Consider the following 17651-nt stretch of genomic DNA (forward strand, 5'->3'; position numbering starts at 1 on the left):
AACCTGGTCATTTCAGCAAGCATTCCATTTCTGACCCTAGGGTAAATAACACGCATGAATTATTTCACAATAAAATCATTGCATAACTATTCATAATCATCCAGTAAAGGTCCTATTGGTATTTGTGCCCCAAAGTCTCACCAAGCAATGCCTGCTCAGTGACTTTGACATTATGTTGCTGTTTCTATTTATGTGACAAAAGAATGAAAGTCAGAGCTTAGTAATCATAGTATCAGATGTTGATAATGATGTCATAAATCAACAATATAGAGAACTAATCAAAGACAGTTAACGTAAGGTAAAAGATTAAAAACTACAACCTTGAGCAGAAGTGCATTTTCCTAATTAATTTTGATAAAATAGATTAAACAATTTTTACGGTATAATAAAGCAGGCCATACATAGCTGCTGTTTGCAAACTGTTGAAAATACAGTGGTCAGCCTTAAAATCTTGCCAATTTTGCCTTAGATAAATAAATATGTCTAAGGCAAATAAATATATCCCTATGGGTGCATCTACACAGCAGGGCTTAATTCAAAATAAGCTATTCAAATTGAGCTACGTAAATTGCATTGCTTATTTTGAAATAGCTTACTTCTAAATTGGGAGTGTCTACACAGCACTTATTTCAAAATAGAACACTCTTCCTCCGACTTTCCTTGCTTCTTGTACAATGAGGGTTACAGGAGTCAGAGTAAGAAGTCCTCCAGCTTGACAGTATTTCGACATTATTTCAAAATAACTGCCTGCTGTGTAGACGGGGGACTAAGTTATTTTGAAATAATGCTAGTTATTTCAAAATAATGTTGCTGTGTAGATGTACTCCGTATGTACTTTGGCAAAGTTTATTAAAGCTACATATCCTGGATTATATCCCTCTGCTCACCACCCTACACATATCTTTCCTGCCTTCTCACATTGTAAGCTTTTGTAACAGAGCCTGCATCTATGTATTTGTGTGGCACCCTGAGGCTTTGATCTGTATCAGAGCCTCTGGAAGCTATTGAAATTTAAAAAAACTAGATAAATAAATTCTAGAATACTGAAATACTAAGACAGCGTGTAGTTGTCATAGCATTGTCTAAAACCCTGGCAAGCTTTCAAAGCTTTGTGTAACAATTTCGAGAAACATTCATCATAAAAATAGAATACATTAATATATTATAATCTGGAAACATATATGGATTTTGAAAATGCATTTTAATACATGGTTTCTTCTGTTTGGACACAGGCACAAGTCACAGATGGTTTGGAAGCTTCAGCGGAAAACTCAGACCCCACCGGCTGTGCAGGGCAGGACTAAGCTAACCTTGGATTTTGTCAAATAAAGACCTCAGGAGACACTGTTGTTCACAGTAAACGTCTGCTTTCCAAAGGTACATCTAGACTACAAAGATTTTCTGGGATACCTATGGTATATTCCACGTCTAAGGAACACGTCTGCTTTTCCAAAAAAAAATTCAGAAAAGCAGATGCGTTTTTTCGGTATCGCTGTAAACCTCATTTTACGAGGAAAAAGGGATGTTCTGAAAGAGGGGCTTTATCCAACATTTGGCCCCGTGTAGATGGGCCAAATGTCAGCAAAGCCTCTTTTGGAAGAAAAGCAGGAAAAGATACACAAATTGCGATTCACAATTTGCGTATCTCTTGCCAGCTTTTCTTTGTAGTGTAGACACAGCCCAAAATTAAGGATTTTTAAGGGGTAAGTAGCTGGTGCTCTCCTTCCCCAAACTAAACTGGGGCCTCGTTCATCTTCAGGGGAATCTATACCACACACTGACCTTTTAAGCATCTAACTCATTTTCTGGATCATTGTACAACCTTATACTGCTGTGCCCCTACTCAGCTGAATCTTCTCATGGAATGAAATCCAAATCAAAGCCAGATGATTGGGGAAAATTCAGATCCAAATATGCTTTATAACTTTCCTGTTGAAAAGGATAGTAAGGTTAGCTGAGCAGTTATGAAGTCAACATTCCATATTTACTGTATATTTTATGTAGTTCACATGTAGTTCATAAGTATTTATGTTGCTTTTCTTATTTCCAAAAAATGCTCTTAGAGGCCATATATGTCCATATACCCTCTATAATCTACCTACTACCTTTTCATCTATCTTCCCAAAAGAGTTTTAAAGCTGAAGTTATCTAGGCATCTATCATGTGCTCATCAGCAGGATTTCAAATATCCTCTCATGCTAGCCTGTCTATTTTCCCATGCTGTGACAATCAGCTGTCCAACATCTAATGAACTAAAAACAAATAGAGAGGAAAAAAACAGACTGGGGGCGGGAAGAGTTTAAACAATGCAAAGGCAGTTGTGTTTCATGCTAAGGAAACCAGAATGCCTTAGAGTATTCCAAAGAAAGAGTTGCATCAAGCACAACAAACAAAAGAAACATTAAGAAGTTCTGTGATTGTTAGCCAAGAGAGATTATTTTATTCTTCTTTCTTGGAAGTCTTACAACAAAACAGATGAAAGCTGATTCCTGAACCTCATGCCAATGTATGGATTGTATCAAAATTTACTCATCTGCATATCAGACCACAATTTTCGGATTAGAAGTAAGGGTCCCCTGGAGAGACGAAAAACATTTTGGAGATGATTATTCAGTTTCCACTTCTCCCTCCCTTCCACTAACATAGAAACAGGAGGTCACACTGACAAGAATCACTATCTTGGAGTATTTGCATTTAGTTATAATGGGTAGCAATAAAATATGGCCACCTTCTGGAGAAACAATAAAAGGATTAGATTTTTTTTTAAATAGACGAACATTTATTCCTGTAATGGCACTGTAATTTAAGATTCACTAAGTCCTGAACAGAATCTCAACCAAATGATTTTTTAATTGTATTTCCTAACTCTGATCACAATGTAATAACTCAACTGTATTTCCCATTATCCCATGTCTCTGCTTTCATAACATTTTATTTATTTATTTTACAAAAAATAAAAATTTATAGACACAGCATCTTAGTAACCTTTTCAAAATAAGGAGTTTTATTGAAAGGCATATTTTGAATTCCTTTTAGACAAACGCACAGACTACTTTAAATGTACTGTAATTGACATGCTGAGGTGATACCATTTTTAATTTCCAGACTGCTGCATGAAAGAGGGTCATCCAAACCTGAACTACTCCTAAAACATAATTGTCCAAATTCTGCCCTCTTCAGGTTTAAAGGAAGTATCCTGATATAGATTATGTATTTCTTCAAACCCTGTGACAGGGAACAGGTTGCCGTGCTGTTAATGTCTCCCTCACTTACTCTCTGCAGTCAGCATAACCTCTCGGGCAGTCATTTAAGCCTAGTAGTTTTGCAGCAGACTTGCAACTTCCTCTGGAACACAATGCATCTTATGTAACCATAGCAACAAGGGCTCAGCTGATGGTTGCTGGGTTTTTTTAAAATTATGTTAATGTTTCTCATTCGAGGCCTCTTGTTCGGTTGCCATGTGATGACAACAATTTTTGTATGAGAATTAAAAAGCATTAAAAAGCATTTTTATTACTTAGTGTTACATTTGTTTTCTGTGTTGTCCAACCAGTAAATAAGTCTCAAGGAATGATGATCATTCACATCTGGGATGATACATGTCCAGATTTCCTTCAGTGAGTAAGGCACTGGGATTTATTTGCCTCTCCCACATCCCTCTATGTAACATTGGGTTCCTCTTTGCCTCTGCAATGTGAGATTACAGAATACTGAGAAGCCTTTATGTTACAGGTAACATTATTCAGCTAACAGGAAACATATGGCAATTGGAATATAAAGCATATCTGAGCTCCCAAATCCATTGCTCACCTGTCACTAGCTGAAATCACTCCCTCAGCCTTCCACATGAAGTGTGGGGCAGAAGTGTGTTGGGGGAAAAAGGTATGGCCCTCATTTCTCAGAGATGCTGAGCACCCACCAATCCCATTGACATCAACAGAAGCTGTAGTTGCTGGCCACTTGTGAAAAACAGGCCTTATGTGTATGCCCACATAGGAGCTGGAAGTTGTAATTGCAATCCCAAGAAGACCTACACTACTGATTAAGCTAGTTCACTAAAAAAAATATATAGCCAGGGAAATGATAAGGACAAGCCTGAATGAATACTTGGACACTCCCTTTTCCCTGTCTTTCAATCTAATCTTGTAGATTGTCTTTTCTGGCCAAACTTCTCCACTGCCCAGTGTTAATACAGGACATGCTGCATTATGATTCTGCAAACTGATGAACACCTTCTGAAAGGAGTTTAGTACTCTCAACTGCAACACCTTTCAGGAGAAAGCCACCAGGTCTTTTCTACAACCCTAATCCATGTATTGCTCCTCAAATCCTATACCAGAGTACCATAACATGACAACAAGAACACTGAAAATGAAGAAACTGGTCATGCATCATCAGATACAGGGAAACAATAATCAGTCATTATCTCTTCCCCAGGTGTGTACTGAAAAATTTTGTTCTTTCTTGCTAGAGGACAGAGAGTATACTTTTCAAAGGCTATTCTGAAATCACAAAGAAAATAAGGCAACCACCACAAAGACTTCTTTAAAAAACAAGACAAAGTTTTAGCTTTTTTCAGGACAACTGAGAATAGTAAATTATCTGATACTGTGCATGGAGTGACAGGAAACATCAAGAAGCTCTATTAGTCTTATGTTTTTCCAATCCCAGTGGACATTCACACCTGCAGATGCATTTGAGACTGAGTTCTAGAATGAACAATGCAACTGGACTCTTTACTTACGCTGAAAAATCTTGAAAATTACTGAATTGAGAAGTTAGATGTAACACCAAAAACAAGCACATTCAATGATGCCTTAAATCCTGGCTTCAAATAATGTTTACTCTTTGAATCGTTAACCCTAGAAATGATATAGGTTGAATCTCTCTAGTCCGGCACCTGAGACCTGAGCAGTGTCAAATCAGAGAATCTGCTGAATCACAGGAGGCCAATATTATCTAGCACAATCACCAAGATGTCCACTGCTTACTGGGCTCTTAGAAGACATTTAGGAGTAAATTGGAGTCAAACAACAGTATAGAACATTGAAAGCCAGAACTGGTGACTGTAAACAAACTTTATGGGACAGCAGGAAACTTGGCCACATCATGCTGAACCACGGATGTTGCCGGACTATAGTGTGCTGGACTAGAGAGATTCAACCTGTATTAAAGCAACTGCTAAATGAAGGACAGATTCTTTTCTGTCTATCATTGCTACCTACCAAACTGTTTGTGAAATAGGAGTATTAATATTTCCAATTATATTCCTGCACAGTTTCTGCAGTGATGACAAAAGCCAAAGTCTGTGACTTCACAATTTAGAAATTAGAGCAGTGCCACTGAATATGTTATAAAAGAGAATACTTAATATTCATACAGAATAATCCACAGGGAATAAGAAAAGAAATACAGAAAAGTTCATGGTGATACATTTGCTAAGTATAGTAGCATAAATGTATGTTTAATTCAATTAAAGTGTGGTAAAGCTATTTAGATTTCTATAGCTATTATTAATATATTGAGAATGTTAAAATAAAAGCCAATTGTTACCTTGTAATTCTTCTACTCATGAACTCTCTTTGCCCAATCAACCATCAGGAAATAAAAGTAGTTTTAATTTTCAAGGGTTTTAAAAATATTTTGCAGTTTATCCCCATTTATCTACCTCATGTAGGATGTAACATGTACTGTTGAAGTCAGTTGATGCCAGACTCCTTGGTGAAATGGCTGTCTTCTAAAGTACTGTTAACTGGATTAGGGTTTGGATTGTCCAGGATATATACATAAAAGGTGGTAAAGGAATTTCTGCTCATACGACCACAACTTATATGACCAGGTGGGTTATTTAGTTTGCCTTACGAATATTTGGGCATATATTTCGCCCATTAAAACAGTAAATCACCAATACTAATCAGAGAGCTTCCCTTATGATGCACTAAGGAGTGATGCAATTTAATACATGACTTTGTTGAATATAATCATCTTACACTCCCATAAAAAAAACCTGATGCACCTATTTTACCATCAGGTCCATTTTAATATAGGATCACTAGCTTATTAATCAGTTTAATCAAAAGCCTTTTGAAATGTGATTTACTGTTTTAGTAGACTGAACAAATGCTACCATTATAGCTTCATATTATCTCATGCTATAGGGCCACCCAGACCTTTAGCTATGCCCTGGTGTATGTTGTCCTTCCCATTAAAACTGTAAATCACTAACACTAGTAAGAGAAAGTTTCCCTTATGAAATGATGGACTAACTAGTAATAATTGAAGAGGAGTATGAGCAGAAAAGTTGCATGGAGCCAGAGTGGAAAACCAGTAACTTGTGATCCTGAGCAAATAATTTAAAGTCCACGGTGAGGTTATTAGAAGAGAAAAAGGGCACTTGAACCAGAAGACCTTGAACTGTATTCTAAGAAAGAAACAAAAAAAAAGTTGTGATCAGAATAGCACTGCCTATGCATAAAGTGGTGGTCATCTGCAGCCTATAAATCTTTAGGACAACTGACCATAAGGCACACTTGCCAGGGGGCACAGTTGACTGTTACTATATAAGTTTGTGAAAACTATTCAATTACACAGCCAGGACACACTTTGTTGAGATTTTTGAGCCGTAGCCCTATTCCAATACCCAAGGTTTTTGGCTCTCAGTCGGGAGGCCAGATAACTTATCCCAGCATCAGAAAATCCACTTTGACATGAATCAGCACCTCTCTCTGTTACAATATGAACCACTGCTTCGTATTTTACCAGAACTTGCTGCAGCCCTTCATAGTCACCAAGCAGGCTGAGTCTTTTCAAGAGCAAGCAACACACAGCATGAGGCTGCCCCCTAGGGCATTAGATTTATCAGTGCACAGTTATTAACTAGTATAAAAATCCCTTATAGCATGCTCACAGACAGTCCAAGGATTGAAGTGCACAAATAGTGAACAGCTCCTAAAAACGATCCTTCCAGGTCAGGAGGGACGGGACACAAAGGAGGGGCATTGCAAGGAAGCATGAAGTGCCACAGTCTGTGTTGTACCTTTTCTTTGTATGGGGTAAACACAAGAGTTTAGTCTTCACTCTTCAGGTTTACAATGGATACTTTTGTTCCTTGATGGATGCAGTGGAAAGTTGTGCTTCAAGGTCTCCACCTTGTGATATCAACAGCTGCCTTGGTTAACTTTGTAGCTCATTCCTCAGGCAATCTTGTGGTCTGGTCTATTGCTATGAGGTATGGCCCTCCAGCTGTACTCTTACCAAGTTCACTCCTTTCTTGCCAGAAAAAGGAGTTATAAGACAGTCAAAACAAAGCTATCTGCACCATCACAGGGAGAGAACATTACTATGCTTCAGCTGTCAGACTTTTTTTTGTTACCATCTCTGCAAGAGTATTAATTTGCTACATTTTAGACTTTAAAAAAAAAAGGGCTTGGGGGTTTAATTTGTTTTTAAACTGAACCAAAAGACATTGCTATTGCATCCAGTGGAGTGACAATGACTTGCATAGAGATGAATTATTATTATTGTCCGATACTTATCCTACCAAGTCTTATGGAGTAATAAACTTTAGTTTGTTAAACAAAAGGTGTATGAACTGTAGTTAATGAATTAATGGACTGTTTCTGATCACCATGCCCATATGTTGTCAAATGCACCTAACCAGGTTAGATGCCTAACTTCCATTGAAATAAAATTGGCTTTTAAGTCAATGGGAGTCAGGTACCTAGCCTCCTGCGTGCTTTTGAAAACCCCAACAGGCATCTATCTGCATCTTTAGGTGCCTAAAAATCTTGGAAATTTTATCCTCATTTGCTTCAAGTTTTTAGGAGTAGTAGCTCTCATCTCCTTCCACTTGGTTTTTATTGATAAAATGAAAAGGGAAAATTTTTCAACCCCTGCTCAGTTTTTCAAATTTGAATGAACTAGTCCAAACCAAAAAAAAAAAAAAAAAAAAAAGTCTCTTTGCACCTCTAACTAAAGTGAAACAAAAAAAATTAAGATAAAAACTTTACTGCATGACAAACTGAAAATATTTACATTGAAAATACTGAAAGTAATATACTGACTGCAGTAGAAGGGGAGGAGTTTCTACTTGTATACCAAAGATGTATACCCTTGCACTGAGATGGAAATAGAAGACAGACTTATTGAAAGACTTTGGGTAAGGATAAAAGGGATTAAAAACCAATGGTGATGCCATGGTAGGGGGTCTACTACAAACCACCTAACAAGGGAGAAGAGGTAGATAAGGCTGTTTTTAGACAAACAGAAACATAAAAGCTATAGGACTTGCTGATGAGAGACTTCAAGTACTCAGATATCTGTTAAGAAAATAATACAGCAGAAAATGGATTATCCGATAAGGAATTGGAATGCATTTGAGATTGGTTAAGAATCTGAAAGTTGAAGGCAACTTTGATAAAACTGATCATGAAATGATCTAGTTTATGATTCTAAAGAATAATAGGAGAGGAACAGAAGGATAAAAATAATGGATTTCAAGAAGGAAGACTTGGAAAAATTGGAAAAAATGATGTTGCTTAGTCTGGAGAAGACTGCAGGAGAAACATAACAGTTTTCAAATATATATAAGTTTGTTACAAGGAGGAGAGTGAAAAATTATTCTTGTTAACCTCTGAGGACAGGACAAGAAGCAATGGGCTTAAATTGCAGAAAGAGCAGTGTAGGTTGACATTAGGAAAGACTTCTTAACTATCAGGGTGATAAGGCAGTGGAACAAATTGTCCAGGGAAGTCGTGGAATCTCCGACAATAAAGGTTTGAAAGAACAGGTTAGACAAATGTGTTAAGAACAGTCTAGTTATTAATTAGTCCTGCTTGAGTCCAGGGGGCTGACCTACTGAGGTCCCTTCCCATCCTACACTTCTATGATTATGACAAATTTATAAAGCTTGAATTGACCTGTAAAAGTTAAAGATATTTCCCCCCGATTCTGTATACAATTTTAAAAGTAGTAACCTTGAATCCATTAAAATGTAAGGAGAGTTAGTTGAGGCATTATTTTTTAAATTTAAATAATGTAATAGATTATAGTAAAGTTTAGGTCTTAAATTGTCATCATTTCAAATTTAACTGTAAACAAGTTTATTTTTAAAAAAGAAATAATGTATTCACTTTGAAAAATCAGCTTAAAATTGAAGTAATCGACCCTGTTTTAATATTTAATTTTAATAATTTTTTAAATCAAAGAAACATAAAGGACTAATTATTTCTAGAAATATTCAATCCATTTATGCTTTTCAGATAGCTTTATCTTGTCTCCACATCTGTTTTGTCCTTGTTTAAATTAAGTACCATTTTGAAGTGAGAGCCAAAGTGATATACAAATAGAAGTCTAATAAAAATGGAGAGGAAAAAAACCCAGTGTTTCATATATTCATTTGAAATCGGTATATCACATCAAAGAGAAATAATATGTCTGTAGGTTACATGTAAGAACCCTTATGCATTTTACCAGACACCATCAGTTATGTGTGTTTATAAAAGGAACATCAAGATTTTATATGGGCTGTTCTGAGACACATTTGATCAACAATACGCAATTTTATTTTCTATAACATTTCTATGGAAAGCTGACAGGAGATAACTTTGAAAGTCAGTCCAGAAATTAAGCTGGCACTACATTCAGCTCCAAGACTCATTTGAAACTTGTTTTCTAGGTTGCTGAATCTCTAGTGTTGCATAGCATTCTTTCTAAAGGCACTAGCATTCTACAAGAATGAACCAAAACCCAACATCTTACGATAGTGATACTGTAGTATTTTTGTCCAGTACTGCAGACAGAACCTTTGTGTTGTTTTACATAATGGATGGCATTTATAAGAAAATAGTAGAAGATGGAGAAAACTTCAGATGTAGGTGGTAAAAAAGATCAAGAGCATGGAAAAGCTCTCATATGAAAATAGACAGAAAAGCTTGTTATTGTTTGCCTGACAAACTATACCAATTACTGAAAACAGGTGTGTGATAGGGCCTCCACCCTGCACTGGCCCTTTAAGAGTTAAAACACAGCCCTGACATAGGGCAGGAGCTGTGGAGCCAGCATCTGTGGGAGATATTAGCCAATTAAGGCCCAGCTGAGGGTAGTATAAAGAAAGGCTACTGGAGGGGCACAAAGATTCTCACTTATTCTTGCTCCAGCTATAGAGCAGGAGGGACCTACCTGCCAGGGAAGCTAGAGGTTTCCTGAGTTAAAACAGGGCTGGGAAAAGGCAGGCAGAGCTGGGGAACTTCTGGCTGGACAAAGCCTGCAGGGCCTGAAGCAAGGCCTAAAGGTACTACGGACGGAGCAAGGGCAGTAGGTCCACACCTCCTTGACAATGATGAGCAACCATTTCAAACTGAAGTTTGCCCCAGAAATAAGGGGCTAAATGATGATTGGCAGTGGATTACTGTGGCAATGTGGGTATTAGGTGAGGACCCCAGAGTGGTAAGGCTGTACCCAGGTGGGAAGGCACCATGGACTGGGAGGGATGTGGGTTCTAACACAAAGTGTTGAATAAAAGCTAAACAGCAGACATGACATCAGCCAGAAGGGGGCACTCCAAAGCTGAAGAGCCAATTCCCAAGTGACCAGTAGGAGGTGCCATGGCAGTGAGCTGTGCCATGTTACAAGGTGTTTTTGTTAATTGCTGTAATATGCTTAGCACTACCCCTCTCAGGCTACATCTACACTACAAGGTTTTTGTGCAAGAAGCCTGCTCTTCCGCAAAAACTTCTTGTGGAAAAGCATGTCCTGACCTCAAAGCACATTGCAAAAGTGGTGTGCTTTTGTGCAAGAGAGCGTCCACACTGCATGGATGATCTGCATGGATGATCTTGCATAAGAAAGCTCTGATGGCCATTCTGTGAATGGCCATCAGAGCACCTGTGCTTTGGCCGATGGGGTTTCTTATGCAAAAACCCCTCCCGAGTGTCCAAACCTGCCTTTTTGCGCAAAAGGTGTAGCGCAAAAAGGAGTTATTCCTCGCAGGGAGAGGAATAACTAGTGTCAAAAGCCCTCTGTTCTGCCAATTTACTTGTGCAAAAACACACTTGAGTTACGGACGTTCTGCGGGTTTTTGTGCAAAAATGGCTGTTTTGCGCAAAAACCTTGTAGTGTAGATGTAGCCTCAGTGTTTTCACTTCCCAGGGATATAGCCACTCTAACCACTAGTAGATGCCTTGGAGTGAAACAGCAGCATTAACAATAAATAAAACTTTAGCACGAAGATAGCAAGGAAATATTATTTGAATGACCACCAAGATTAGCATCTTCTGGTACAAGGTTATTTGTGAAAGGTGCATCCTCCACCTCTCCACTAGGCTAGATGTATTTCACCATAGTTTGCAGGTGTCAATTCAGGGAAAAAACAATAGCACATGCAAATATGACGTAATTTCAGTAGGTGGTCTGTACCTTCCAATGTTTCTAGCTGCTGATCAAGACATAGAAAATAGACTATTTATTTGTTTTTTCCTTTCCCCAACAAGTGAAGCTACAGTGTGTGCTCTATTTGATTTGGTTGGTCTATGTGGGTGTGTCTGCACAGTACCCTTACCTCAAAATAAGGTAATTGCAAAGTAATTTCAAAATAACTTATTTCAAAATTTAGTACTTAGGACAGAATTAGGAAACTTGGGTTGTGTTATTGGGATGGCCAGTCCTCCTCTGTAATCCTAGGGAAACTGAAGTAAAGGGATGATATCAGTAAAATGAAGATAATACCACTTGTCTACTTTCAAGATGAAATTTCATCTTTTTGATAAAGCACTCTGCAGATGTAACCATTTCAAAATTTCATCAACTAATCATTTTACTGACTCAGAATAAATTAATATATAATAGTGGCCATCTCTTCTTTCCACCACAATGTGCAACACATAAGCTATAACAGATTCTTCTTCATGCTACTTAATTGACATTTAATTATTGAGCAGTTATAAGCAGGTGCCACTTTTCAGATTGGTAAAGAAAATTTTAACCTGATTTCCTTTCTGGCCCTGACTTTTGCTTGTATTAGAAACACTTAGGCTAAACCTCTTTAAAAAAAAAAAAAAAAAAAAAAAATTGGATCCAGCTCCTATTGCACATAAAGCTAGCGAGATTGGCTAGATTCCTTTCATCTTCACACCTGATGACCATTTCCAAAAGCTGAGTCAAGCTACTCAGTTTGCAATGGGAGATAAATGTAAAAACTTAATAGTATCACCTTATTCAGCTGATAGCTATATACATGAACTTCTCTTGGACTGAATGAATTAGGGATAGAGAAGTCATCAAGTAACACACTGCCTTATTCCATTATGAATTCAGCTATCTTCCTCAAACTGAGACATTGGTAATGTTTTAACCAAGGAGAAATTTGTGAGAGAGAAGGCATTACTATTAGTTAGTATCCTGGCATAGAGCATGTTCAGGACAAAGGATTCTACTATAGTTGATAGGAAACCAGAGACTAGATTCTTGATTATGAGCCAGCCACATTTTCACCACTCAGTAGAAAGAGGTTGAGTTCTAACAGAATTGCAGTAGAACCAAACTGACACTATTTTTGTGGTGCTGGAGATAGAGAATGAAGTGGGGAGTGGGGGGTAAAGGGATGTGGTCAGAATCAGAGTATCATGGACAAGTTTGCACTGCATCCAGTATTTGCAAGGAGATGGGCACAGACTATTTGAATCAAGTGAGACATATTTTATATCAAGGATGCCACTTTAGCATCAGCTGCCTGCTACCTGACTTCTCCAAATTGAGAATATATTTGAATATATTTGTCCTTAGATTTAATTTCCTCATCCTCTCCCACTGGCTGGATTCCAGCACCAACAAAAGCCACCATTTTTAGCCTCACATTACACTTGCAAAATAGGCTATTCTTTTTCTCCTCTTTTTGTAGTTGAGGTAATATAAGTGGCCATATGAAGTGATTTATTTTTTCCTAAAAAAAAAAAAAAAAAAAGTTTGAGCTAGGATTAGATGCCTGCAGTTTTTGGGTCCTGATTTCAAACCACTGTTCATTCTCCTTTTGTTTCAATCACTCTAAAAAGTTAACAAATACATGTCAATTAAATAGTTAGGAGCTAGTTTTATGGAATGTAAGTGAGAGAGAGTAAGGTCAGAATGACAGAGTCAGACATGCCATATGATGTACTAGGTAGGATCTAACTTGCTTCTCTTTACACACACATTTTTTATTTTCTCTTTACCAAAATGTAAATACCTGTAATTTTGAGAGGATAAGTAAGAATACTGTACTGACAGTACCCATCAATGTTCAGCTGCAAGTGCTACAAAGCACTGGTATTAGTAATTTGAAATTCTTTTTGGGCTGCATTGGTGCATTTGCCTTGGAGATAACTACTCCTCTCCCCCAGCCCTCCCGCAACACACATACACCTTCAAAAACATCAATAGAAAAGAAAAGCCTGTGCTATTCTACTCTGAGGTAATCTTATGGTTCCTGATTAATAATGCTAAATCATGAACTGAACAGCAACCATTTCTCTGACAGGCTAATGATTATCACATAAGGCACAGAACCCTCTTGAGGTGATTCAGATTGGATTTAAATTAGGTAATTTTCCATTACTGTATATACTTTAGAGGAATTCACAAACAATGCAGCGGATTGTTTTTTGTGAAAAGATAACTTATCTTGGGTTCATTTGTCTAAACAGTAGGAGCTGGTTAAGGGGTTTACATTGAGAAGCCTATAAGAAATTTTAGAGGTGAAACCAGTCTTGATTTTATTCAGAAATAACACACAATTTAAGAGACAGATTATATAGGATTTACCAGTTGTCAAAGTTGTTTAGCATGTCAGATTTCAACATGTCTCCTTGCATATGATTAGATATTTTTCAACAAACAAAATTCAATATTTTTTCCTAAATTCCTCATATTTTAGAAAGTCAGACAGGCACTCATTCTTTTCCTTATAGCCTTCCTGGTTCTCTCCTCTCATTATAGGGACTTCACTGCTACTAAAGATAATAATGGAGCATGTAGCTGGTATGGGGGATCTTGCAAGTGGTATAATTTAAGAAATATATTAAGTAATATCAGTATGTATATTTATGCATTTTGTGAAATAATATCAAAGCTAATTCTTGACTGCCCCCTTTCCTGCCCTCACACTAGTTTCAAACCAAAGCCATGAAAGTCATGTGCTCGTGCTGTAATTAGAACTCCATCCTATATAAACCATTGTGTGGGGGTTTTGTTCTGATTGATGAATGAAAATTACAATATACAATGGATATCACAAAAATGTCTTCAGTGGGTAACATGGAATGAAGAGGCAGAGATTAAACCATAGAGTGCTCCCCAAAATGAGGAGAGAAGTGTATTAGTTATGGGGTGTGGTAAAGCATACATCATTACTTCTCTTGCTGTATCTATATAATGGTGATGTCAAATTGGTCAGTCTGTCATTTTTACAAGCACCAAAATAAATGAATCTTTTAAAAACTGATTCTGCCCATTAACCTGGGAATGAAAAGCTTAACACAATGCAGTTTGCTGCCTTCTTAAATTTTTAAATTGACAGAACTAGAACATAAATAGTCCAGGGAAGAGTTTAAATATATAGCTCGAGAATGCCGGGGGGTTATCAGGAAGGCGAAAGTGCAAATGGAATTGCGACTGGCTAAGGATGTGAAGGATAACAAGAAAGGTTTCTACAAGCATGTTAAGAAGAAGGTGATCAGAGAGGGTGTGCGGCCCCTAATGGATGAAGGAGGTAACCTAGTGACAGATGATGTGGGGAAAGCTGAAGTACTCAATGCTTTCTTTGCCTCTGTATTCACAGACAAGGTCAGCTCCTGGACTTCTGCGCTAAGTGACGCAAGATGGGATGAAGATGGACAACCCATGGTGGGTAAAGCACAGGTTAGGAACTATTTAGAAAAGCTAAATGTACACAAATCCATGGGTCCGGACTTAATGCATCCGAGAGTACTGACGGAGTTGGCAAATGTCATTGAGGAGCCTTTGGCTATTATCTTTGAAAAGTGGTGGAGATCAGGAGAAATCCCGGATGATTGGAAAAAAGCAAATGTAGTGCCCATCTTCAAAAAAAGGGAAGAAGGACGATCCAGGGAACTATAGGCCGGTCAGTCTTACCTCGGTTCCTGGAAAAATCATGGAAGGGATCCTTAAAGAATCCATTTTGAGGCACTTGGATGAGAGGAAAGTGATTAGGAATAGTCGGCATGGATTCACAAAGGGCAAGTCGTGCCTGACCAATCTGATTAGCTTCTATGATGAGGTAACTGGCTCGGTGGACATGGGAAAGTCAGTGGATGTGATATACCTTGACTTTAGCAAGGCTTTTGATACGGTGTCCCACAATATTCTTGCCAGCAAGTTAAGGGAATGTGGATTGGATAAATGGACAGTAAGATGGATAGAAAGATGGCTAGAAGGCCGGGCCCAGCGGGTAGTGGTCAACGGCTCGATGTCAGGATGGCGGTCGATTTCTAGCAGAGTGCCCCAAGGTTCAGTTCTAGGACCGGTTTTGTTCAATATCTTTATTAATGACCTGGATGAGGGGATGGATTGCACCCTCAGCAAGTTTGCAGATGACACTAAGCTGGGGGGAAAGGTAGATACGCTTAAGAGCAGAGATAGGGTCCAGAGTGACTTAGACAAATTGGAGGATTGGGCCACAAGAAATCTGATGAGGTTCAACAAGGACAAGTGTAGAGTCCTGCACTTGGGACAGAAGAATCCCAAGCATAGTTACAAGGTGGGGACCAACCAGTTAAGTAGTAGTTCTGCAGAAAAGGACCTGGGGGTTACAGTGGATAAGAAGCTGGATATGAGTCAACAGTGTGCCCTTGAAGCCAAGAAGGCTAATGGCATATTAGGTTGCATTAAGAGGAGCATTGCCAGCAGATCCAGAGATGTCATTATTCCCCTTTATTCAGCTTTGGTGAGGCCACATCTGGAGTATTGTGTCCAGTTCTGGGCCCCCCACTACAAAAAGGATTTGGACGCATTGCAGAGGGTCCAGCAGAGGGCAACCAAAATGATTAGGGGGCTGGAGCATATGACCTATGAGGAGAGGCTGAGGGACTTGGGTCTGTTTAGTCTGCAGAAGCGAAGAGTGAGGGGGGATTTGATAGCAGCCTTCAACTTCCTGAAGTGAGGTTCCAAAGAAGATGGAGAGAGGCTGTTCTCAGTAGTGACAGATGACAGAACAAGGAGCAATGGTCTCAAGTTGTGGTGGGAGAGGTCCAGATTGGATATTAGGAAAAACTCTCTCACTAGCAGGGTGATGAAGCACTGGAATGGGTTACCTAGGGAAGTAGTGGAGTCTCCATCCCTAGAGGTGTTTAAGTCTCGGCTTGACAAAGCCCTGGCCGGGTTGATTTAGTTGGAATTGGTCCTGCCTAGAGCAGGGGGCTGGACTTGATGACCTTCTGAGGTCTCTTCCAGTTCTATGGTATGGTTCATTTTCATAATACTGAGCAACCCCAGCTTATACTGAAAACCAGAAACTGCTCTTATTAATGTACACTTGCCAAAGGAAAATACCACAAAATTAAGGATTTTTATTTTCTATCCAATAAAATGTATAGAGAAACAAGATGATTATAATGAGTCCTTTATTATATATTTTCTTATATTTAGATCTGGGCATGCATAATAATACTGCCACAATTGTGTCTTGTACAGCATTACAATGAAATAGTATCTGATACTTGAATTTTTTGTATTTTGGAAGAAGTGTTTACTGCTGCTATAGCCTTATTTAAAATGAACACTGGTTCTCTTTGTTCAGTTGGATTTGTACATTTCACATCCAAAAACCACCACATACAAATTGGCATAAATGGTAATTTTTGAAAATATTACATGAAGCAGGTTGGTTCATTACATTCAATGAAAGATGTCACAGGTGAAGAAAAATCATCAAGCTTGTGTTATAGTCTGTATCACACCTGGATAGGGAATATTGGAATTCATTATCTAGCAGTGCCAAGCATTCACTCTTTAGAAGCACAGAGTAAATACCACAATCAAAATCAAATACTTATGTTTCTAAACTAATTATTTTGGAGGAAGGCAAAGGCCTTTCCTTATGAAGAATCTGGCATGGTTGTATTAGAGCCTTCATGTAATACCAAAAATATGTTGAGTCATAACAATAAAAAATATTTAGAAGACTAGAATTCCATCTGTTATAACTTGAACCTAGATATTGAGTCATGTTCAATATAGTACATAAAACATGCTCTTGAAATTCTTGCATACAATGAATTCAAGATTCAAAACCTAGATTAAAATGTAAACACAATACAACGTTTCATTTTAGACTTCTATTTAAGGAAAGTACTTGTTTGTTAACACCCTAAATAAATATTTATTCAATAGCCATTCATAACTCTTGTCTCATCTTCCAGAACCCTAAGTCCAAACACAGTGTTCTCACACACACACACACACACACACACACAGGATGGTCATTAAGGATCCTGCAATAGAGCTGTTTAAATGTTATCAGACCTAATGTAATCAACCTACGGGGGGAGGGGGAGAGTCTTTAAATCTATATTACTAAGTCACTCTACACACAGAGTTGCTGATTAACGTGCTGTGTTAAAACAGCACATTAATTTATTAAATATGAAAGGTGCTAGAGAAAG

Source organism: Pelodiscus sinensis, chromosome 6 (genome assembly GCF_052426305.1).
Source record: "Pelodiscus sinensis isolate ZL-2025 chromosome 6, ASM5242630v1, whole genome shotgun sequence".
Taxonomy (NCBI): domain Eukaryota; kingdom Metazoa; phylum Chordata; order Testudines; family Trionychidae; genus Pelodiscus; species Pelodiscus sinensis.